General features: G+C 46.8%; 1 protein-coding gene across 2 annotated transcripts in view; it reads left to right on the top strand.

Moving 5' to 3' along the window:
- The first annotated feature begins 1,784 nt into the window (after window positions 1–1,784).
- The window catches only part of NCKAP5L (NCK associated protein 5 like), a 41,639-nt gene continuing 21,022 nt past the window's right edge, over window positions 1,785–22,401 (top strand). For both annotated transcript variants that reach the window (XM_044421880.1, XM_044421879.1), the window contains exon 1: window positions 1,785–1,861. The gene's annotated coding sequence lies outside the window, so the exon portion shown is untranslated. The remainder of the gene's footprint in view (window positions 1,862–22,401) is intronic.

The following is a 22,401-nucleotide window of genomic DNA, read 5'->3' as shown; positions in this document are numbered from 1 at the left end:
CCTTCCTTCTCATTAGGTGGCCAAAGTATTTGAGTTTCATCTTCAGGATCTGGCCTTCCTTTAACCATGGTCAAATGTGTAGGTGAAAATGTTTATCTTCAATTTATAATCTCTTCGTACATGATTTTCTTTCGCAGTTAAAAGCTTATCTTAAAGGCAGCCCAGCCCTATCTTTCAACCTCATTAAATGAGGGAAGTTATGCAACATAACTGGCACTTTTCTGACTCTTAAGATTGAGGTTTTTTCCACAGAGGGACTTCCAGTTTATCCCAGAAGCTGCTAGTTGGCTCAAGGCCTACCCTTTCTGGGCAGGATGGTCCCAACAATACAAATAAATCCATCTGCACAGCTATGTTTGCTGCACAGTACCTTTTGTGTGTAAAGTAGAGCTGAGCATGGTTTACCAAGTAAATTTGACACAGATGTTGAAGTTTAGAGCTGTGGCTTGCAGTCCTTTCTGTGTTGATATGTATATCCTACCTTGGGCCTCAAAAGAGCCCTCAGAGTAGCGAACTAGATAAACACTGACCTTATTTTGTTTTTTATTGTATTAAAACAAGCAGGCTCCAAAGCATGCCAATGGCACAGCAGTGCTGCCCATTCTCAACATGGCTAACATTTTGCAGCTAAAGAGTGGTTGAACAAAGTTGTTTTAATTATTTATTTAAAGCTTTTATAGATCATCCTTTTACTGGCATCTTGGGATGGTTTACAACAAGATTAGCCTCCTGAGGACCAGAGCAAAGCAGATCTGTTTTGTCTTTCTGAAGACAATTTTCACTATGAATTTCCACTTGTTGTTTGATACAAGATAGCATAGCACAATGGTCACAATATTAGGCACAAGACTCCACTAATGACCTTGAAGGGTTGGATGCAGACAGTCATACTTCGTATAAACCCACAGAAATAATGCTGTGGATCCAGTTTAGAAAGTCTGCAAGTTTTCCTTCAGCATAAGTGGAGAAGTTTTCACAGAACGCACAAGCCTATTTTGGGCAGAGGACACTGCTAGTTACAAGTAGCTGGTCAGCTTCCCAGTTCTCTGTCCCATCTGTCATTAAGTCTTAATGTGTAAGCCTTACAGTGTTGGTCGCTGCAGTATGGGAGGACTGCTGACTTCAACGGTAGTTGTAGTGGAGCAGACCTCACCAGAACAGGATGCTGGGAACTTCCAGCCCAGGCTAATATGCCAATGGGTCTGGAATGGTGGGAATTTTCGTTCAAGACATCCGAAGGGCATCAGGTGGGAGAGGAGGTAAATCGGTTCAGTACTTCAACAATTCACCTCAAATAATTCACCTCAACTGCTGAATTACTGGGGAAATGGAGGTTTCAGGCCCCCTCCCTCGAATGCTCCAGTTTCGGTCAGAAGAGTAAGGAAATGACTTCTGTGGGCGCGGAGTGCAGCGGGGAAAAGAGATCAGGAAGTATCTGGAACACGGAGCAACCCAGCCCCTTGCCCAGTCCTTAAAGAGAGTTCCTGAGCTGTCCCGCTTGCGCGAATGCTCCAAGCTCAGCTGCGGCGGCGGCGGCTCTCCTGGGGTTGCTCGCACTAACTCGGCACAGAGCGAGCTGAGCTCAGCCTTGGAGGCCGAGAAGCTGCGCTCCGAAATGAGAAACATCTGGCGCCAAGCAAGCTTGGACCAAGCGCCCATTGGCTGCCGCGGGTCAGGATGAAGGGAGGAGGAGTCCCTCGCCTTTAAAGCCATGACATCACTCGCGCCTGAAGTGGCCTTGGAGGCGAGGGCGAGCTTCGCTGCAGCAGCAGCCCCCTCACCGGGCTATGGAGACGGGGGACGAGGGGCCTTCGGGGCAAGCAGCGCTGTCGTGACAGCTCCCTTCGCCGCGGGCACCTGGGTGAGTCTGCGGCCGCCCTTTTCGCGGGCTCCTGGTGGCGAGCGAGGTCTCTTTCCGGACCTTCCCCTCTAACTCTTGAGGGCCAATGGCGTGAGGCTTGGACGGAGGGCGAAACGTTGAAGGCCAGGATGCAGCCCTTGGGGCTGGAGGGCAGCGCGGAGGGAGGATAGCTCCTTGCGCAGCGCGGTCTGCGCTCTGACTGCAGTGGAAAGTCCCTGGGGGTCCCTTTGGAGAAGGCAGGCCTGTGTCTTTAAATCCCTGGCTGTGCGGCGGCCTGACTTTAACGCTTTGGTGCTAGAATGGCTTCCGCTGAAAGACTGGGGTTACAACTGGGGGTACAGCGAATCGATCCAGCCAGAACGAGAGGGGGAGATTGAACCGAGTCTGCACCGATAGCGTTGAAAACTGTTCCATAGTGCCCTCCTTGGCAGGCGTAATCACACGTAAATCCCATGCAGTCCTTACTCCTAGGAAGTGTGAATCGAAATCAGATTGCTGGTTTCATTTGCGTATATGATAGGGTAAGAAAATGGATTTTAAGGAGCCCGCTACGGATTCCCAACACTTAGCGATTTCGTGCCAGCAAGGCTCTGGAGGCAACCCCACCTCCAATGCAGAGAGCCGTGCAAGCAAACCGCCCTCGCTTCCTTTCCACAGTGAGCAGAAAGTAGATCTGGCGCTGCTCTGGTAAGGTCCCTGGCTAATTTCTAATAGAACGGCCGAGATTTCTGACTCCCGGTTATTTATAATAGCAACTATAGCGTCTCTAACTGTGCACGAAAGCGAGCGTGGTGAGGTCTGCTCAGTCCTGGACTCGGAATTCTTTCATTTTCAGTGTGTGTCTTTTGCAACAGGCTTCGGCTCGTAGATAGATATCGGGGATTTCGGCGGAAGGCAGTTGTCCCTTTAAGCCCGAAGTCTTCTTGTACTGCTCTCGGCAAAAGCATCTTTGCCAGGGCTCCTTCTGGAAACCCCTGGAGTCCAAGCATTTTTTGCGATCACCTTGGGGTTTTCCCCTTCCTCATGAGATCGTGCATTAAAGCAAACGAACAGAACCGAACCCAAAACCAAAAAAACAGCCCCCGGGCTGTTCTCCGCGGTGCCTAGGAGTTGACAAGCACGGAGCAAAGCGAATCCTGCCGCAGCAGCCCTGTCGTGGCAGCGATTTAAGGCGGCAGCCCTGCACAGGGTGGCTATTTCGGGAGCAGCTCCCGGTGAGTTCAGTAGGGCTTACTTCTCCGTAAGTATGCACAGAATGTGGCAGCTGTAATCCTGGAATGCAGATGTTTTGGGAAGAAAGCCCTGGAGCATTTGGACAGACTTCAGGGTAAGCAGGCATAACACCGAATCAAATGCACGCTTTCTTTTTGGGAGCAGCTCCTGGGAGGATGTTTGGCCACAGGAGTACCAGGACTGCAGCAATCAGGGAATGGACTAAAAATCGAAAAGATCCAGCCTTCAAGAGAAAAAGAAAAAAAAGTGCAGGCTTGCAAAGGTTACACTACATATTCTCTGAAGTCTCTCTGCAGCTCTAAAAGATCCTGTCTCTACAGTCTCACACACACACACACACACACACACACACACACACACACACACACACACTTTTAAGACTGGATGCATGGACAGGGAAGAAGGGAAATCTGATTTCAGTTGTTTTAAAAACTTCAGGCAGAAAGATTTGGGGGGAGAGGCAGCAGGAGGTGATCCATCTGTGGGCAAAAAGCCAGCTTATCCAGGGGGATCAGATGCAGCAGAGATCACTGGGTCTCTTATACTCTTATCTCAGCAAGCGTATGGAGCAGATGGTGACCTCTCAGAGATACGGGATGCCAGATGAAAGATTTGGGGCTTCAGCTCAGTGAGCCGTCCTCTAACACCACCTCTAGTAAGGACTGTAGCCAGCCAGATTAGACTGAGATAAAGCAGCAGGTACTGTTTTCTTTTCCTAAATGCTGCTTAATAATATAGGGGTGTACCTGCTCTTGTACTCCTATTCCACCTTGACAGTCTTGACCACAGAATGAGAGAAGCAGTGGGAGGAGGCTGGGTGGGCTGCACTTTTTTGCCATGGCAAGGTCATTCCATGTTGGGTGCCTTGGCTTTCTCAATCTGTGAAATGGCCTTAATGGAAGGGGCAGATGGGATCCTTGCTCTGCAGCAGTGTAAGATGCATTATTGAGTCTAGCCTAAGGTCGCCATCCTTCAACAAGTGCCATTTACACAAATCATTTGTCAGAACAGCTCAAAACAGGCTATCTCAAAAGAGTGCCTTGTGGCACTTTAAAGACTGGCAGATCTCACTTTAGTGGACCAGAGCCGACTTCATCAGATCCATGAAATGTGATCCCCAGTTGGTAGAGATGTGTGTATTATTGGCTGTGTTCTGGTCTGGATGGATTTGAAGATGGGCATGTGTGCAGTCTATTAAAAGAGTGTCTTCCTCATTTCTCTAAAGCAGTAGGTTGTAGGAACTGCTGTTCTTTGGGTGGTGGTGGTAGTCCTGGGAAAGGACTGCATACAGTGACCTCCAGGGGCCAAGGCCTTATAGGAGACCCCTGGTTTATGTCACCATCTGTACACACAACACACACAGAGATGTAGATGGGGGCTTTTTGGAAATTCTAATGAGTGGGACCCAAATGTCCTGCAGTGTAAAAGGTACCAGCAATATTCAGGCATCCAAAAGGTAACTTCCTTTAACTTTAGGTGAGCCTGGCTGTGAGAGCATGATGCCAATGAGCAGGTTTCAAGCAAATCTAATAAATAAGTAAATAAATATTTTATTTACTTATTTATTTATTTTTGGATTTATATCCTGCCTTTTTCCTACAAAGGGATCAGGACAGCTTACATCATTCTCCTCCATCTTCTCCTCACAACAACAACCCTGTGAGGTAGGTTGGGCTGAGAGTCTGTGACTGGCCCAAAGTCACCCAGTTGGCTCCATGGCTGAGTGGGGACTAGAACCCAGATCCTCTGAGTCCCAGTCCCATGCTCTTAACCACTACTCCTGCTGATCTCTGATGCTTGGCACAGAGGCTGCTCCCCAGACATCCCTATGCAAAAGACTGTGGCATGAGCAGCTGTATGCAATCAGGCCTTCATCGGATCTGAAACCGTCTGCTGTTGGTTTCCTCTGGTATCCTGCTGAAAACGGAACAGCATGTGTGTGTTCGGTGTACCCAAGGCTTTTAAAAGGAAGGGCTGGATGCCTGAAAGGGGAAAGATTAGAAATGAGGAAGAGAGGCGAGCAAAGCAAACTTTGAAAATGGTGGCAAGCAATCTAACTGCAGAGCCTTTGGGGGACTAAAAGGGGCATGTGTGTTTATCTTTATGCCTATTTGCCAAGGAAATGGTCAGCAGGTGCTCCTCAAGAGAACCCACGGCTGTCAAAACGTCTCCCTTCCGGCACTTGCTGTGGGAATGTAGGAGTTGGACAAGGATCACATGGTGCTTGATGCAGCCAGACAAGGTGGGGCAGACAGCATATGAAGTCTTTGGGGCCCATTCTGAGGCACCTCACACTCTCGTTTCCCTCAGTGTGCCCATTAAAGAGGGGGCACAGAGTCACATCATGTGAGGCAGTGGGACTTAGGAGTCCTGGATTCTTTCTTGAGCTCTGGCAGAGCAGAGGGGCGGTGTGTGGCTTTTCTCAGCCAGAGTAGCAGCCACATCCTCAGCTGCTGAATCTGGAGCCTTAAGTGGTGACCTCCTTTTGTCTCCGACATCTGCCAGGGCTTCTGTCTCCTCCCTATCCAGCGTGGGGGTTGGGAGGGGGTGGGGAGACCACTGCAGCACAGCAGAAGGCTTAGTGGGTACACTTGGACTCCATAAGCTGTGGCATCATGCACCACCAAGCCAACACACCCCAGGTGTGCTGGACTACTGCTCCCACCACTCCTAGCAATTGCTGGCTGAGGATGGTGGGGGCTGACATCCAATGTATCTGAAGAGCCGGGCTGGAGCACTAGGGAATGGCACTAGCCTACCTTGTTGGCCCAAATCATTAGCACTTTTTTCCTCTGATAACAAGAGTAGTTGCACCAGGAAGAAGTGTGTGTGTGTTTGAGTATAAATCAGCTCTCTCTTCTGAGCCTGCAAGACATACAGCCCACAGCGCCACTCATTCAGTGGGAACAATGGGAATGGAACAGTGACATTCAAGTAACATTCTCTGAGGAGAACCTGAAACAGCATTTACTTTTCATGGGGATGTTGGATCCAAGATAGAGATGACCCTGATCTACTTCTGGTAGAAGGCATACTGGTTCCCAGATATACCGGATTTTCCTCTTCTTCCCCTGCCCAACTGGATCACCCCACATCCCAGGAGTAGGCATCTGAATATAGGCAGGGCTCTTGCAGAAAGTGCAGCTTCTTCACTGTTTTTTTGCAGATTTCTGCAACTACCAATAAAGCCAAGACCTGGCCATGCCTCTGAATGAGGCAGTAGAGGCCTGATGTATGAAAGCAGGTAGACTTCAGGTACAGGATGCCCTTCTGATTTTCACTGAAACACACCACAACTTGCTGCATGTAGAAAGCTAGGAGATGGGGGCGAGTCTGTAGGCTAGTTTTTTTCCTGCTGTGCTAGAGTGTGCTCACTTAGGCTGCGCATTCATGTTTTGACAAAGAGAAAAAATATCTAGCTAGTGATTACTTGCACATGTGCAAAACATGCAATTTGATCTGGGTGCAATATGTTCTGCTATCCTGCGACTTTGGTGTCTTACTTTCTTTGACTGAGTAGAAAATGGGAGTGATTCAGTCCCTGCACCATTGCTATTCACTCTCAGTTACTTGGATGCATCCAACACAGTAATTATTTTCTATAAACAAGTGGAAAGCTTGACATAGTCTGGGAGGAGAAGTCACTGACTGAGCTGTGGTCAACCAGTGCTTCCCTCTGATTTGAAATCCACTCCCTACTTGGAGATTGAACTGTGCTAGACAGGGAATGTTGGGGAAAGGTGTGCGAGATACCTATGGTGAAATGGAAACTGATGGGTTTTGGAGCGTGAGTAAAGCTACAGTCCTATGAATGTTTACAGAGTTAAGTCACGTTGGATTTAGTGGGACTTGTAGGATTGCATTGTGCAGTTGTTAACAGCTGTCCAGGTCAGGTCAGAATATTTGGCAGATGGGTTAGGGTAAAATGATTAATGCTTGGAGAAGCCTATGCCAGTTCACAGAGGAGAAGAAATGGGCAGGCTGCCTGATTGGAAGGAGGTGAGCCTGGAGCAGGGGCTCATGCAATGGTGCAACAGGTAGCCACCTCTAGGGGTGTGTTATTCTCCTGTGTTTCTTTATTGGGAACATCTCAGTTGCTCAGTCACCCCCCCCCCCACCAAGCAGAGGCTGACTGGAAGGGAGCAACAGGCGGAGTACACACTCAGATGCCCCAGGCAACCTCTTCTGTGGGTTGATAATGTGGAATCCCTGGAGGCACTTAGTTATTTAATTCACCTTCTTGTGACATGCAGTTTGGAAACTGCTGATCTAGAGCATGTTAAGGCCAGGTTATTGGCTCTTCCCTGCATCTAGAATTCAAGCTGGGCATTGGGTCTGGCCAGCTTCACTTTTGAGGCCTGTCTGTGCTAGTTGGGGTCTGTTTGTGAGGTGCTCAAAACACTCTGCAAACCACTCCCGTCTTGCGGCCACGTTGCAGCTGGTTGGGCTGAGTCTGCATGTTGACTCTCTCCTAGATGACAGAAGCCAGAATAGAGGAGGAGGGAGGGAATGGCTCCACATCCCTTTGGGTAGGTCACTGGAACTTGGGCACCCTGCTTCCTTCCCAACCCCATAATCCTGGTACCCTCTGAGGCTGTTGGCCAGCGTGGGGGGAAGGGGGCACTTTCCTTTCATACCATTGTTCTGTGCACAATTGCTGGCTTTCCTTTTCCTCACAGACAGCACCTCACTTCCCCTGGTCTGTAGTTGATGTGGTGCCATTTCCTGCTGCAGTTGCAGGGTGGGATGGGCTGGGAAATGGTAGAACAAGGGACAAGAGACCCAGACTCTGGGGCTGGCTTAACGAAAGCCTGTGGAGGGGAGGGCTGCAGGGATGGCTCAGAGTGCACGAGAAAGGCTCCGGGCTCTGCTCCCTGAGGCTGGCAAGAGGAAGAGCAGCAACGTTTCCTTTTCAACAGCAGTGCTGCCACTGTTCAAGCCTGTCTCTTTCCCACAATATAGGCAGCCCCAGCCTGCAGGGCCAACAGCCAGGAATGCTAGGAGCTGGAGTCCAAAATATCTGGAGGGTAACAGGTCGGAGAAGGCTAAGAAAGGGCAGCACCATACTTTTCTAAACAGCTAACCTAATATTTATTCCAAATTCACAGAGTGGATTAGGCCAACTCAACAATCCCAATTAAATGTTGGTTGGGCTTGATTTGTTCTTTCAATTAAAAATTTCCCTTTACAGAAAAAGTTGTTCGCTGGATTTTTGGCCCATACTCAAGAAAACAATTCTACTTTCTTTGCAATTTAAGTAAAGTTATTTTGGTTCTGTGTGTGAGCAATGGAGACTGCCTTTTCTCTGCAGCGTACAACTTGGAAAGTGGAGGAAGGGAAAGTAGTATGTGGCTTGATTAACTTGTTTGAGCTATCTGCTCTGCAGGCTCTTTAGTCCAGAACAGCTTGCTTTTGATCTGCTTGTAATGGATATATGTGAACATTGAAGGATCCCACCTAGGTCTGGGAGTTAAGGACCTTAACTGAAGTGCCTTACAGATGTTCTCATCGAGTTTCTTGTTTTGTTTTGGTTTTGGTTATGCAAGGGGTAACTTGGGGAGAAAGCTCTGCAATATGTGCTGTGTAACCAGAGAGGAATCTAGGTTGGCTGTTAACTGTCTTGGCAAATCTGACTGGCTGGGTGTGGTAAGAGAGTGAGGGGAGGATAAGCCATGAGGAAAGGATCGGACACACGGTGCAGTTGGTCTGGGCGTGATGACAATGGAGAGGAGGATGTTGCTGATAGGGAGGCCAGTGTTCCAACTGTGTGGGTGCATAGGAGCTCTGGTCTCTGTGGGTTCCCTAGAAGTTATTATTATCCAGGCTTCAGTTTTGTTCAATCACATGTGGAAGCAACAATGTTTGGGGCGGGGGCGGGGGCTCTGCAGTGTGCCTGTCTCATCAGCAGCTTCCAACAATCAACTGCCTGTTGTTTCCTACAAGCTTGTGGACAGCTTGTGGTCCCCCAGATGTTTGGACAACAACTCCCAGCATCCCTCATCACTAACTTTGCTGCTGAGAGCTGATGGGAGTTGTAGGTGAAAAGACAGAGTGAGTGGCAGGTTGCATACCGCTGCTTCAGTGTGACCAAGAAGCAGAACCCAGGATGGAGATACACAGATAAGAGCAGGCTTTTTTGTTTGCTTGTTCTTGTTTACTGGCGGAAGTCACCCAGGGCAAAGCCATGGCACAGTAGCAGAGTCCATATTGTGCCTGCAGAGGGTTCTGGGTTCAATACCTGAAGTCACCAAGCAAGTCTGGGAGAGACTCCTTTCTGAAACCCTGGACAGCTATTGCTGCCAGTCGGGGTGGACCAGGCATGGAGAACCTGTGACTCTCCAAATATGATTGGCCTCTAGTTCCCAGCAGCCCCAACCAGCACAGACAATGGGTGGGAATGATGGGAGTTGCCAATAACATTTGCAGCATTGGAAGTTGTTCTCCCCTGGGCTAGATGGACCAGTGATCTGACTATCAACCTTAAAAAATGTTAATCCTTACCCAGCGGTGCATCTCTTGTTTTTTCCCATAAGCACAAGCAAATACTTCCTCCCATGCAAACCAGTGTTGCATATGGGAACAATTTTGTGGTGAGCACAAAACTTGGCCTGTGCCTCAGAGCAAGCAGCTTAGCTCTTAATAGTGGGGCACTGCTAGACGTCCATGTGAATTGCCATCCACCAAGCCTGGAGTACACTCTCCCTGTCTTCATGACAAATGCATTGTCAGCTTCTCACCATTCCTTTTTATTATCCTCTGGGGGTTACAAAACATATTCTCTGCTGAACTTCTTTGATATGTATGAAACTTGAGCTGGGGTGATGGTTCATGGGTCTTACACCAGTGCTGTTCTAGCCACATGGGGCAGTGCTGTTTTTGCTCTGCTCACATTGCTGAAGTCATGTCTAGGAAATCTTACTCCAGCGCAGGAGGGCACAGCAAGAGCTTGAATCCTGACCCTGATAGAGAATGAAAAGGCTGGCTTCAACAGGGCAAGGTAGCAGATAAAGCACTGGTCTTAGGCCAGGGATGTCCAAGTTCAATTCAATGCTGACCCACAAAGTGAACTCTGTGCCCCAGGTCAGTCAATAATCCTTGCTGTCTAGTTGTGAGTATCAATTGCTGCGAGGACGGGTGTGTGAGTGGAAAGTGTGCCACTCCAAGTTCCTTGGGGAAAGGGGGAAGGCAAACATGCAATTAAAAACAAATGGCAAAGCAGGCCAAGGAGCTGAAACAGGGTGCACATTTATTTATTTATTTAAAACATTTATATGCCATCCTTCATATATAACATCTCAGGACGGCTTACAACATTAAAATCAGAATCCAATAAAACAATCAAATACCACAATATAATAAAACAATATATAGCCAATAAAAATAAATCAAATCAAAAGCGACTGTTAAAACCATTAAAATACTATTTTTTAAAATAACGCTTGCATAAAAAGGTTTTGACCTGGCGCTGAAAAGAATATAGGCTCAGTGCCAGGCAAACCTCTCTGGGGAGTGCATTCCACAATCTGGGCGCCACCACAGAGAAGGCCCTACTCCAAGTAGATGTCCTTTTTACCTCCTTCAGCGAGGGTTCCCAGAGCAGGGCCTCTCCTGCAGTTCTTAAGAGGCGTGCGGGCGTATAAGGAAGGAGACGTTCCTTCAGGTATCCTGGTCCCAAGCCATTTAGGGCTTTATAGGTCAAAACCACCACCTTGAATTGGGCCTGGACTTCTACTGGAAGCCAGTGGAACTGGTAGAGGACGGATCCTACATTGGCATGGTGGTGAAAGCAGGGGAGAGATGCGTGAGAGGTAGAATAGGCTAATCTGCTGGTTCACATCTCAGCTCTGTAATGAACTTGTCATGCGGCTTCTTGAAGGGGGTCTACACTAGAGATCCTTCCACTGATCAGGGAACACAAAGCACACTTACCACTGTTGGGGCACATGCTGATGAATGCAGCACAGGGTCTGCTCTGCTCTGTTGCAAATTTGATCCCGGATCACACACAAATGCAATTGCAGGAGAAATGGGAGCAAAGGGGTGTGCACGGAAATGGCTCCCTGTAAGAGAGTTCTTTGTTGTTGTGTGTTTTCATTCATTAGCTGTGTGCAAGGAACTAATGAGCAGAGAGTTTTTTTGGGGGGAAAAAGGAAACTGCTAGCTCTTCTCACAAAAAAATCATTGAGAAGGAGGTGAGAGAAGCAAGGAAGGTGGTGTGGTATTTTCCCACCTGGGCTGAAGCCAGCCAAATCAGCACTTCCATTCCTCTTCACCCAAAAGCAATGCCTGACAGTGAATGCAGACCCTCTTCCATGCGGTTTTTCCCAAAAGTAAGCACCATTGAATGCAATGTAATTTATTATCGGGTAGACATGTACATGACTGCGTTTTCAGTTGGTTGTGCTTCACATGAGAGGGAGAAGCAGCCTTCCCTCAGCTCTCCAGGTCACTGGGCAGGTCAGAGAGAGCAAAAGAAGCCATGGGGTGCCAGGACTGCAGAAGGCAGGAAAGCGGCTGATGGCCCATTGGGCTTACCGCCTGCGACTTGCCCTGCTGAAGCCTTACAGGACACTTCATGGCAGTGCTCGTTCCCCTACGAAAGCAACCTGCCCCCCCCCCCCGAGCTGTACTGCAAGTTTGGCCCACAGAAAAATATTAAAAAGTAACATAAAAGGTGGTGGAGGGGGGAAGCAACGTAAAAATATTGTGGTATAACTGGTCCGACAAAATCAGAATGATAATGGCAAAGACTAGCACAAGGAGGCCTGTCTGAGGTGTCACATGTCAGGCAACTGAGTCAGCCATTAAGATGCCAGCAAAACCCCCAAGTATAGATCTCCACTGTCAACCAGCGCCCTCTCCAATGCAAGGATCAGTGCTGGCTCCAGACTTTTGAGGCCTCTGGGCATGGCACCCGTCATGGGTCCCCTCCCTCAGTGAATCTGTTCTTGTGGTTGCTTGGCTCACTCGACAGGCTGGTCCACCAAGCATCAGGGAGCAAGTAGGCCGCAGCCTCTCCTGCTCCTCCTCAGCACCCCCACCAGGGCCTGGGCCAGAGTGAGAGGCTGGCAGCCATGGTGAAGAGGAGCAGTAGCTCCAGGGGGCTCTTGTCAGGGGGCCCCGCTGGACTGTGGGCCCCCAGCAGGCCCCCAGCAAAACCTGCCCTTGATCCCCTCTCCGAGGTGGATAATTCAGGGCTGCCCTGAAATCATTGCGGTAAGGTATGCGAGCCCCTTTGACTGCCCACTCCAAAGCCCTGTGATCATTTCTTGCCTTCTTGCAGGCTTTTCCCATGCAGGCTTTGTGGTGGGTTAGTGGCTATAAATACCAAAAATGGAGGTTGAGAGTTACTACATGAATAAAAGGTCTGTGTGTGTGTGTGTGTGTGTTGGGAGTTTTTGTGTACACACTGCACTCTCTCTTTCTCCTGGCCTGCAGCTCCCCTTCCCCCATCGTTCTGTGTGTAGACGTGCTGTAGTGACCCGTTGCTGCTATAAATAAACGGCTACATCCTTGCCTGGGGCTCTGCATCTATTTTTGCTGCTGCACTCCTTGTTGTGTCTGGGCATTCCAAAGTTGGCGACAGATGCTTTTGTTTTATTTTGCATCCAGACACGATCTTGGCAGTTTATGCTTGGGGATGATTGTCCTTTTGCAAGTCCTCCTCCTCATGTGTAGCTTTGAATGTTTGGGACCCAGGTTTACAAACAAATTGAGTGGGCATTTTTGCTTAAATTGCTTCCTGCTGCAGAACTTTCCAAAATATGCAGTGCTGACATCTTGGTTAAGCAGCTTCTATCTTCTCTTTAATATTTAAATAATTCACTTGCATCTTTGGCCAATTTCTGCTTGGGACCCTTAGTAATTGCACCTTCATATTCCTCTGTAAAGGCACTTTGCTTCTGTTCTGAAGGGCTGCGGTACCATATCTCATTCATTGAACTGCAAGAGAGATTATTGTTTTATGCCTTGAAAATCTGTGGATTTCATTTCCATAATATGTAGTTGATGGCCAGGTAACAAAAAGGATTGCTAAATGAACTAGAATTTGTTAAGACAGAAAGCCTCTCCTAACCACAAACTATGGATAGGGGTCTGCCTTGGATTACCACCTCCAAGAGAGGTACAGGGGTAGCAAGAAGAAGGGCCTTTTCAGTAGTGGCCCCCAGTGGGGAACAAGCTTCCCTCTGAGAGCTGCTTGGCCCCACCCTTGATATCCTCTTGGCAGTGGATTAAGGCAGTCCTTTATAACAGGGCATTTAGTGAGTTTTATATTATATGGGGACATCATGTCAACTGCTTAACAGGTCCTGTGACTTACTTTGAGTAAGCTATTGTAGCTTTTTAAATTTGGCTTTTAAATTTTATATTGCATCAGTATTATGGTTTATAGTTCCTGTATTTTCCCCTTGTATTCTATTTATTTATAGAGAGCCTTTGGCTATTGGGTGATATAAAAATAAATAAATATCTGTTGTTGAGAACATCTCAGACAGCTTGAGCTATTGGGCAGCATAGAAATATAACAACAACAACAGAATAAGATGAAGAGGGTGTCTGACTGTTGCTGGGCATTAACAACAGAGTGCTTGAGCACTGCCCTTGAGATGTAGCTGACTGGCCACTGTCTGTCTGCAGAAAAAACCTGCTGAGTTCGATGGACTGCTGGTCTGACTCAGCATGGCAATTCTTATCTTGTTGGGACTATCTTGAGTAATGAATTCTTCACTGCAAGAGACAAGTAAGCCTTAAGCAAGAAGGCATATGTGTACTTGATGGAAGCAGTGCTTAGTGTGTGCAGAAAACATATTTGTGATTCACACCGGGACATGTCAGGAAATGAAATGACATGAAAGAATTCTTTGTGCCCTCCAGCCCTTGGCTGGGTGTTGCTTGACGCTGCTGCATTCATCCTCTCGGGAGAAAAGCAGCTTCCTTGTTTCAGAAGAGGCTAGCAGTCCAATGTGCTTCTGCCAAGGGCATGGGGCATGTACATTGTTGTGACTGCAGCGTGGCATTTTATCCCAAAGCTGCTGGGCACATGCACCTATCAGTTTTAGCTTTCTTTACAGAATCAGATTTTTAGAACTTGTGATGGAAGGGATGTTGTAGGGCTGGGCAGACAAGTCCCACTTCCTTGCATTGCAGTCTCCAGTGGCTTATACCCCTTGCCTGCATTGGCACCTGGGAGAAATGGCTATAGGAGTATACTGAAATATGTGAGCCTTAATACATTTCTCAGCCTTTCAGATGCCACAAAATATTTTATCTATTGAGGCAAAACCAGCAGACATAGCTACCTCTCCAAATAGGACACCTGTACTCTTTCTAGAAGTGCTGGCATCACATTTCCCACAATACACCTCTCTTCCTTTTAATTCTTCCAGCCTCTTCTCCCTTCAGTCTAATTCCCCATTTACCTCCACTGAAATTATCTAGATTAGTAATTTAAGTATATCTATTTTATATACTCCTAAAATATATAATACCTAGTTTCCAGGATGTGACAGCCCACTGTGATGTAAGGGGTTGTAGTATCACACCAGGCATTATTTTTACATGGTGTCCAGCTTGCCACTATGTATTCTGTCATGCGAACCCAGTTGAGGGTTAGACAACTCTCAAATAACCCTGAAATAAGCCATGGGCTATTTGAGGTTTGGTTAACTGAAAATTGACTCCTGCCTTAGTTCACATGGCATGACAAGCCACTGCAAGCTGGGCGCTTGGATGCTCAGCACAACATGGCAACACCCATGGGTAAATTAAGATCTTGCATCATCTGACCTGGACCATTTGTTTTGTGTATAGAAAGCATCAGTGCACAGGGCTCAAACTTTTAGGAACTTTTAAATTTCATTCTCAATCTTGATGTTTGACTCCAAGCCTTCTTTTGTTTTTGTGATGCCCTTTCTCACTGTACACTTCTGTCCTCCCTTTTCCTTCATCTCCCGCCGCCATGTAGGATAACAGATGTCCTCCTTTTTCACCACCACTTTTGAATTTTGGCCTGGGAAGTGTTGAGGGCTAGTCTGAATCATGCTCAAAGCAGCAAACTCATCTGGTTCTAATTATCTTGCCACTCCTGCCACCCCCCTCTGCTGTTCTGCACAGTTTTCTAAACCATCGGATTGGTGGGACACTCCCATTACTATGAATGCCAGAGGCACCTTGTGAATCAAGACTTTGTGGAGATTTTTTAAACATGCTGGCAGTTTCATACAGCTGAATTGTAGGAGTGAATAACAGAGTGTTTCTCACTGGGGTGAGATAGGGTGACCTAAACTCCATTTCTTCACTGGTTTGGGAATATGTCTGGATGAGAAGATTCACAATGGCTTTCTCTGTTGGTCTATGTTGTTGTTGTTGTTGTTAGTTGCGAAGTCGTGTCCAACCCATTGCGACCCCATGGACAACATTCCTCCAGGCCTTCCTGTCCTCCATCATCCCCCGGAGTCCACCTAAACTCACACCGACTGCTTCAGTGACTCCATCTAGCCACCTCATCCTCTGCTGTTTCCTTCTTCTTTTGCCTTCATTTGTTCCCAGCATTAGGCTCTTCTCCAGGGAGTCCTTCCTTCTCATTAGGTGGCCAAAGTATTTGAGTTTCATCTTCAGTATCTGACCTTCTAAAGAGCAGTCAGGGTTGATCTCTAGGACTGACCGGTTTGATCGCCTTGCGGTCCAAGGGACTTGCAGGAGCCTCCTCCAGCACCACGATTCAAAGGCCTCAGTTCTTTGGCGCTCTGCCTTCCTTATGGTCCAGCTTTCACAGCCATACATTGCAACTGGGAAAACCATAGCCTTGACTATACGCACTTTTGTTGGCAGGGTGATGTCTCTGCTTTTTAGTATGCTGTCTAGATTTGCCATAGCTTTCCTCCCCAGGAGCAAGCGTCTTTTAATTGCTGTATATACTCTCATTTTATACAGCAAGACACAACTTGCACTCTATTTTTCTAATTTCTTTGCTGTACCTCTGTCGCATCCTCCAACTTGGTGCCTTCCGAATGTGCTGGAATCCAACTCCCACTGTGCAGGATATGATGAGTTATAGTCTGAAACTTTTGGAGGGAATGAGGTGGGCAAAAGCTACCTGCTGGCTTTGATCAGCCCAGCTGACCAGACAAGTTTTTATTGTGATATCGCACTGCTTTGTTCACTGAATTTTGTCTGGGGTAGGGAAGAATCTAGGCATCATAATCCATTTGCAATCCTCCTGTGTTTTCTTAGCACTTCTTCTGTCTTATTTCCTGCTCCCCCCTCCCCACAACACACAAAAGAATCTACTAAGGAGGAAAAGACAGAATAACTGCACAGTGCCTTTTGGCTGGTAGCACTCGGAGCTGTTGTTCTGAAAGCCGCCACCCTAAGCTCTCTAGCTTTTTAAAAAAGCAAGGCTTAAAGGAGACTGGTAATTTTTGCACCTGCAGTGTAAATGGCCTAGCCAGGTTGCATGAGAATTCCTAAGTGAAGCAGGAATTTGATCTCTCTGGCAATCTGCCCCAGTGTCAGGAAAGACATTTTGGTTAATGTTTTTCATCAGGTCTCACCATCTGCATGTCTTGAAGCCCTTGGGTTGCCAACATTAAGAAACATAGCCCTCCATGGGTTCCTCTGCCAAGTGACTGTAGCTCAAGTGTCAGAGAGAGAGAGTGAGAGAGAAACTGATGCACCAATAGGCTTTAAAACCAAAACAAGTAAGCAAAGAAGTTTTGAATCAACATGGCTAACCTCGACATGACATTCGGGGAATGAATGAGATTGCAGCAATGGTAAATCAATGTAAATCTTCCAAGGGGGTCTTTGAGGTTTGCTTATGAAGCACTAGGGTAAAACTGTGGCTTGTATTTTAGCAGCATTAATTCCTGCTATGCCATTTTCAGCAACCATTTGGTGTGTTTTCTATGGTTTCCTGCAGTCTTATGTTTCTTCGTGGTAGAAAGAGAGGCAAGTAGAGGTGATGCCTTGCTCTTGGGGGTATGGCTTTCATACTGTACTTATAGCCCTGGGTTTCCCTCAGTGAGAGTATCTGTAACAGCAAAGAGATTCTCCTGTAAGCTTGGCTATCCTGGTGTGTGCACGGAATGTGAGTTACAGTGGCTAGGTTCGCTCCCACATGATCTGAGTGTGTTCTTTGGGACACTTCTCCCAACACTTTGCAGCACATAGGGACTCCATGGCTGGCAAACCAACATGAAGAGTTTCCTCAAAGTAGGGAGCTTGAACGCCACTGTCCTAGTCTTCTTGTCAACATTTTCAGGAGTGGAACACCCAGCCCTCAATAGATTAGAGTCTTCCGAGTAGGGGATGGCTTTTCACCAGGCACAAACTTTTTAATTACCTATGGTTTATTAAAAAATATAGCATCAATGTTCAGAGTACAATAGGAAGGCAAGTATGGTTTATAGTTCTGTAGTGACATTGCTCTTTCTGCTCTGGGATGCATGACTTTTAATGGCATCTGTTGCACTTGGTTGTTGCAAGTAATGACAAATCTTCTTTGATGGTAAATTTCTTGGGGTGAGTGTCATTAAAGCTTAAGCTGTGACCCTGATAAAGCCTCATGGTGTGTGTCCTATTGAAATGCTTAATGCTTTCTAGGTTCTTCTCTAAGCTGTAGTTTTAAAAATAATGTGTGGGTGAGACCCTGCTCATTACTAGGCATAGGTCATGAATTATTGCACATAACCCTTTTCTTGCTGAGTGCCAGGTGTGATGGGGAGGCTTGTTATGATTTTTCTTGGAATGGGATGCAGCAGTTTGAATAGAAATGTTGCTGGTTTGGTTGCTTCAATGCCTGCGGCTGCATCTCTACCATTATTTTCCACATCCTGTGCCCCCAGATCCTCATTGAAAAGACAAAGAGGTGTATGCCTGCCACTTATGGCTTTTCATGGCCATACAGTGCACCTAATGTGATGCAGCTAGGTAATTTTATATGCTGGACTGAATGGTCTTCTGGGAGCCCCCTTTAGATGGTCATGGGTAGCAAGGCAAACATGTTATATCTTTTATCTTCCTGTTGCTGGTATTCCCTGCTTCACAATCGGTTCTACATTCTTGATATTAGAATAATGCCAACCAAACCACTTGCCATCCCTGACTTAAAAACAAATATAAAAAGAATCCACGGGCACGTATAGTTCTGCATTTCAAACTCACTCAAATCCATAGCATCATCATGAGTATGGGAATAAAATGGGAGCTTTCGCTAATCTGATGACCTGTCATTGCCATCCAATGAGCACAAGCAGACAATCCTTGAAGATGCAACTCTTTTCTCAAGCCTTATTTACCAGTAACCAGACTTCTATTGCCTGTAGTTTTACAATTCTTTAGATATGATTGCCAAATTTCTAACTTCCTTAACCATTTGGCTGCAAAAGAGTATATATACTTCATAAAATGTTAGGGGGAAAAGTCTGGAAATTAAAATACACAGCCGTGATCTATTCCTTCCTTCCCCACTGCTGCCTCCCCACCATGATGAGATTAAACATGTTATGTGACTGTAACATTCTTGGTGGTTTAAGCCATTGTTTAAACCACTGTGCAGAAGTTGTCAAGTATTGTCTCCTTGTTGCAGATGAAGTGTTTGCTGTTTTGACTTACATAGCCATATGAAATGCATTTCTTAAGATTTAGCTGTTACTAATTCAATGTACTTTTGCTTTTTGTTTGTACTGGAAAAACAGTTATGTGCTTGAACACTTGCATGCTATTTGACCAAGGCATTGGTCCAGTAAAGAATTAACATAATGGTTTCCCATCTTTCCTTCTCTAAGAGATCACTCATTCTTTGTTTCAGTTTTATGCATGTATTAAAACTGAAATTGATTTTTTTTGCAAAGGATCATAGCTTGGTTTGGGTTCCTTTGCATAAATGTCCCCAGTAATGTCCAGCTACCAAGAAAATAGTGCAGAATAGTAATCTGTGACTCCTGCATACCACCAAAATATGTGTTTTGGTAAATCAATAAAAATATCAACAAGAATAGAGAAGATTGATTTGCATTTCAGCCATCTGATGATGGCATAAAACTAGCTATGAGAAGCCTTCTGAGATGAAAGTACCAATGCTGTTCTACTCTTGCAAAAATTTCTCTACACAAGATAGAGGTTTTGGTACTTTGAATTATGTTTTTCTGGATATTTAAATACTGTGTAAAGGGATTGAGGCCTTTGAATTGTGGTGCTGGAGGAGACTCCTGCGAGTCCCTTGAACTGCAAGGCGATCAAACCGGTCAGTCCTAGAGGAGATCAACCCTGACTGCTCTTTAGAAGGCCAGATACTGAAGATGAAACTCAAATACTTTGGCCACCTAATGAGAGGGAAGGACTCCCTGGAGAAGAGCCTAATGCTGGGAACAATAGATGGCAGAGGATGAGGTGGCTAGATGGAGTCACTGAAGCAGTTGGTGTGAGCTTGGGTGGACTCCGGGAGATGGTGGAGGACAGGAAGGCCTGGAGGAATGTTGTCCATGGGGTTGCGATGGGTCGGACACGACTTCGCGTCTAACAACAATTATGGTAGTTTAAGGCTATATACTCAAGACCATTTAGGATTCAGTCCTATGGTCTCTGGATGGGGCTGTAGGCCCTCTTGTGCAGACAGAGACAGAGGCCCTCCCTGGCTGGTTGTGGAGCTTTCTGCTGTGGCATGGCTGACATGTCTGGGTTAGCCAAGCACATGCAGGACCCTGCAGCCCTTTTTTCCTGCTTCAGGCTCTTTCAACAGAAGCAGCAATGAATCCATGTGAATTTTTTTCCCATGCTGGAAAAGAGGTTAGAGACAGCTGCCACCCTGTCTTTCATCCTGACTGGCAGGAGTGGTTAAGAACAGACAAATAACCTACCCAAAATCAAGGGTAGAAACCCCATCACACTAAATAACTCATCTGAATCTTCAACAGAAAAGCTGGTAAGCTGGTAAGGAAAAGAATATTGTGGTGAGCTGCAAGTAAGTTTTCTGCCAGTGCACTGTTGTCCATGGACACCATGTAATCTACCGCTGCTTACGGCTGAGAAAGTGGCTGCTCCTCTGCCCAACCCTGGCTGAACAGTCCTAACAGATGGGTGCCTTTTAGAATTAGAGAGACAGAAAGGAGAATTTTTTAACTCCTTTTTATTTTGGGGTATCTAGTCCTTTTTAAAATTCAGTTTGGTGATGTATTAAAGAAAGTAGTGGTTTGACGGAATGTAACCCTCAAAAAGTAACGCTGTAGGTGTTAAAAGAATCTTGCTTCAGTTTTCTCATTCTGCTGCAGTTATTAGAAGAACCATACAAAGGGCCTACTGATTTATCCTGGATTAATAAACATAAACAGAATTTAGGAAACATCTGTTTTCAAGAATTCTGGCATCCTGGTCAGATGGAACCAGTAGTGTCAGGCAAATGGTTGGTTCTTGTTCCAAATATGTAACTGTGGCGCACCTTCCATCCCTGATCCACAGTACCACAAGGCTGCTTTCATCTAGAAGTGTAGAAGGAAGAGGTGTGTGTGCTTAAACTCCACTCACAAAAGGTGCTTCATACCGGTAGTACAATTATCTTGCTATTTTTTTAGCTTACTGTTATCAAGCTGGTAGCATCTGTAGCAAGGCCGGTAAGTCCCTCACTGCTAGATTTATGCATGAACTGCCCCGCCTTAAAAGGAAGCAACTTCATTGATGTGATGCATTATGATCTAAATTACACATCTGTGGTGCAGTCCTAAGTATGCTTACTCAGAAGAAAGTGGTCCCTGAGCTAGATGGGCTTTACTCCACAGTAAGCATTCTTTGAGGTGCGGCCTAAACATATAAACATTTACTATTTATTAAAAACTTGGCCTGAAAGAGGAAAATCAGGCAAAAGCATAGCAGGAATCTCTCTCCCTTAGAACTGACTGAAATGTGCATACACACAACTTGTAATTGATTTTTAAGGACATGAAAGAAAAGCAATACTTCTCATCTTAGGAAACTGATTGGGAAGGAGAATTGAGTTTTCTGGGTTTTTTTTTTTTTCATCTGAAAGAATGTTTTGACAGGGATTGGTGTTTTTTTTGTTTTTTTTTTAATTTCTCTAGAAAGCTGGAGCTGGTTTGTAATTCTCTCCGCTCCCCTCCAGTTTGGAGCTACAGATGCAGTCTGAATTTACAAACATCACCAGGATATAAACCCCAAAAATAACAGTGGCGCTGCCCCACGTATGTTAGTGCCCATTGGAAACTGTGCAGTAGGAAGTGTCCACATTGTTAGGTCCAAAACACCATTTTGGGGCAAAGTATCTTCAGAGATAGTACTCCAGGAGATATGTATGCAGTTCCCCTGCAAATAATGAATTGGAAAAGCTTTCCTGTCTCCACAATCTGAGTCTTGGAATGGCTCTTGGATCTGTAAGTTTCTCTTCATTCCCCCCAGAAAGTACCTGCTAAACTGAACTGACCGATGTGCCCAAACAATCTGTTGTTGAGGGTGGGGGAGCTGGGTTGAAATCCCTTTATTGTATTCTTTTTCTTTTTCAGTAGAATTAGTCTTCTCCAGTTAATAAGGTGGGGACTAGTTGTTGCTTTGGATAGCGTTGGATGGGCATCTGTCCTCCTTTTTCAATAGGGCGAGAGATGACAGCAGCTGAATCTGGAAATTTAGAAATCCACCTTCAGACGGATGGGCCGAGGAAAGGAAGGATGTATGGACGAGGAGGGGTCTGGGCTGAGATGAGTCGCGCCGAGGTGGGGGACGGATGAGGCGGAGCTCCGAGCCGTGAGTTTCCTCCCGGATCCGCCTCCGCCACCCAACAATAGCAGGCCCCGGGCCGGGCCGGGCCGTGTCGGGCGGGAGGATGCGCAAAAGGTGCTGGGGCCTCCATTGTAGAGACGGGGTCGCGCCCGATCCCCACCCCACCCGCATGCCCGGGCTGGCGGTGGGGCGAAAGGGTAAGGGGAGGGAGAGCGAGGCTGGGCGGTGGAGGCGGGGGAATTGCCCTTTCGGAGTGCTAGAGGAGAGCTTGTGGCTGAGCGGGGTTACTTAGAGGACTGTGGGGCTTGAAACAGAATGGCAGGTGGGAGGGCCAGCGCCAGGGGGTGGGGGGCTTCTAAGGCGTTGTGATGGCTCTGGGGGGCTTCTGGAAGTGGGGGCCACTCTTGGAGTCATTTGAGAAGCAGATTGTGGTGCTGGTGGTTTTGGAGGAGAGATCACCCTGTGCGAACTGGTCTCCCTGCTCGGGTCTGCGGATCCCTGATGAGAGAGGCTCCAAAGCTCAGAGTGAGATCGTGGGCACTTGGAGCGTGAGCGTGAGCGTGAGCGTGAGCGTGAGCGTG

The sequence above is a fragment of the Varanus komodoensis genome, unplaced genomic scaffold (genome assembly GCF_004798865.1).
Source record: "Varanus komodoensis strain SLA01 unplaced genomic scaffold, ASM479886v1 scaffold12, whole genome shotgun sequence".
In the NCBI taxonomy this organism is placed as follows: Eukaryota; Metazoa; Chordata; class Lepidosauria; order Squamata; family Varanidae; genus Varanus; species Varanus komodoensis.
Note: the sequence above shows the minus strand (reverse complement) of the source record. Positions and strands in the feature narration are given on the sequence as shown.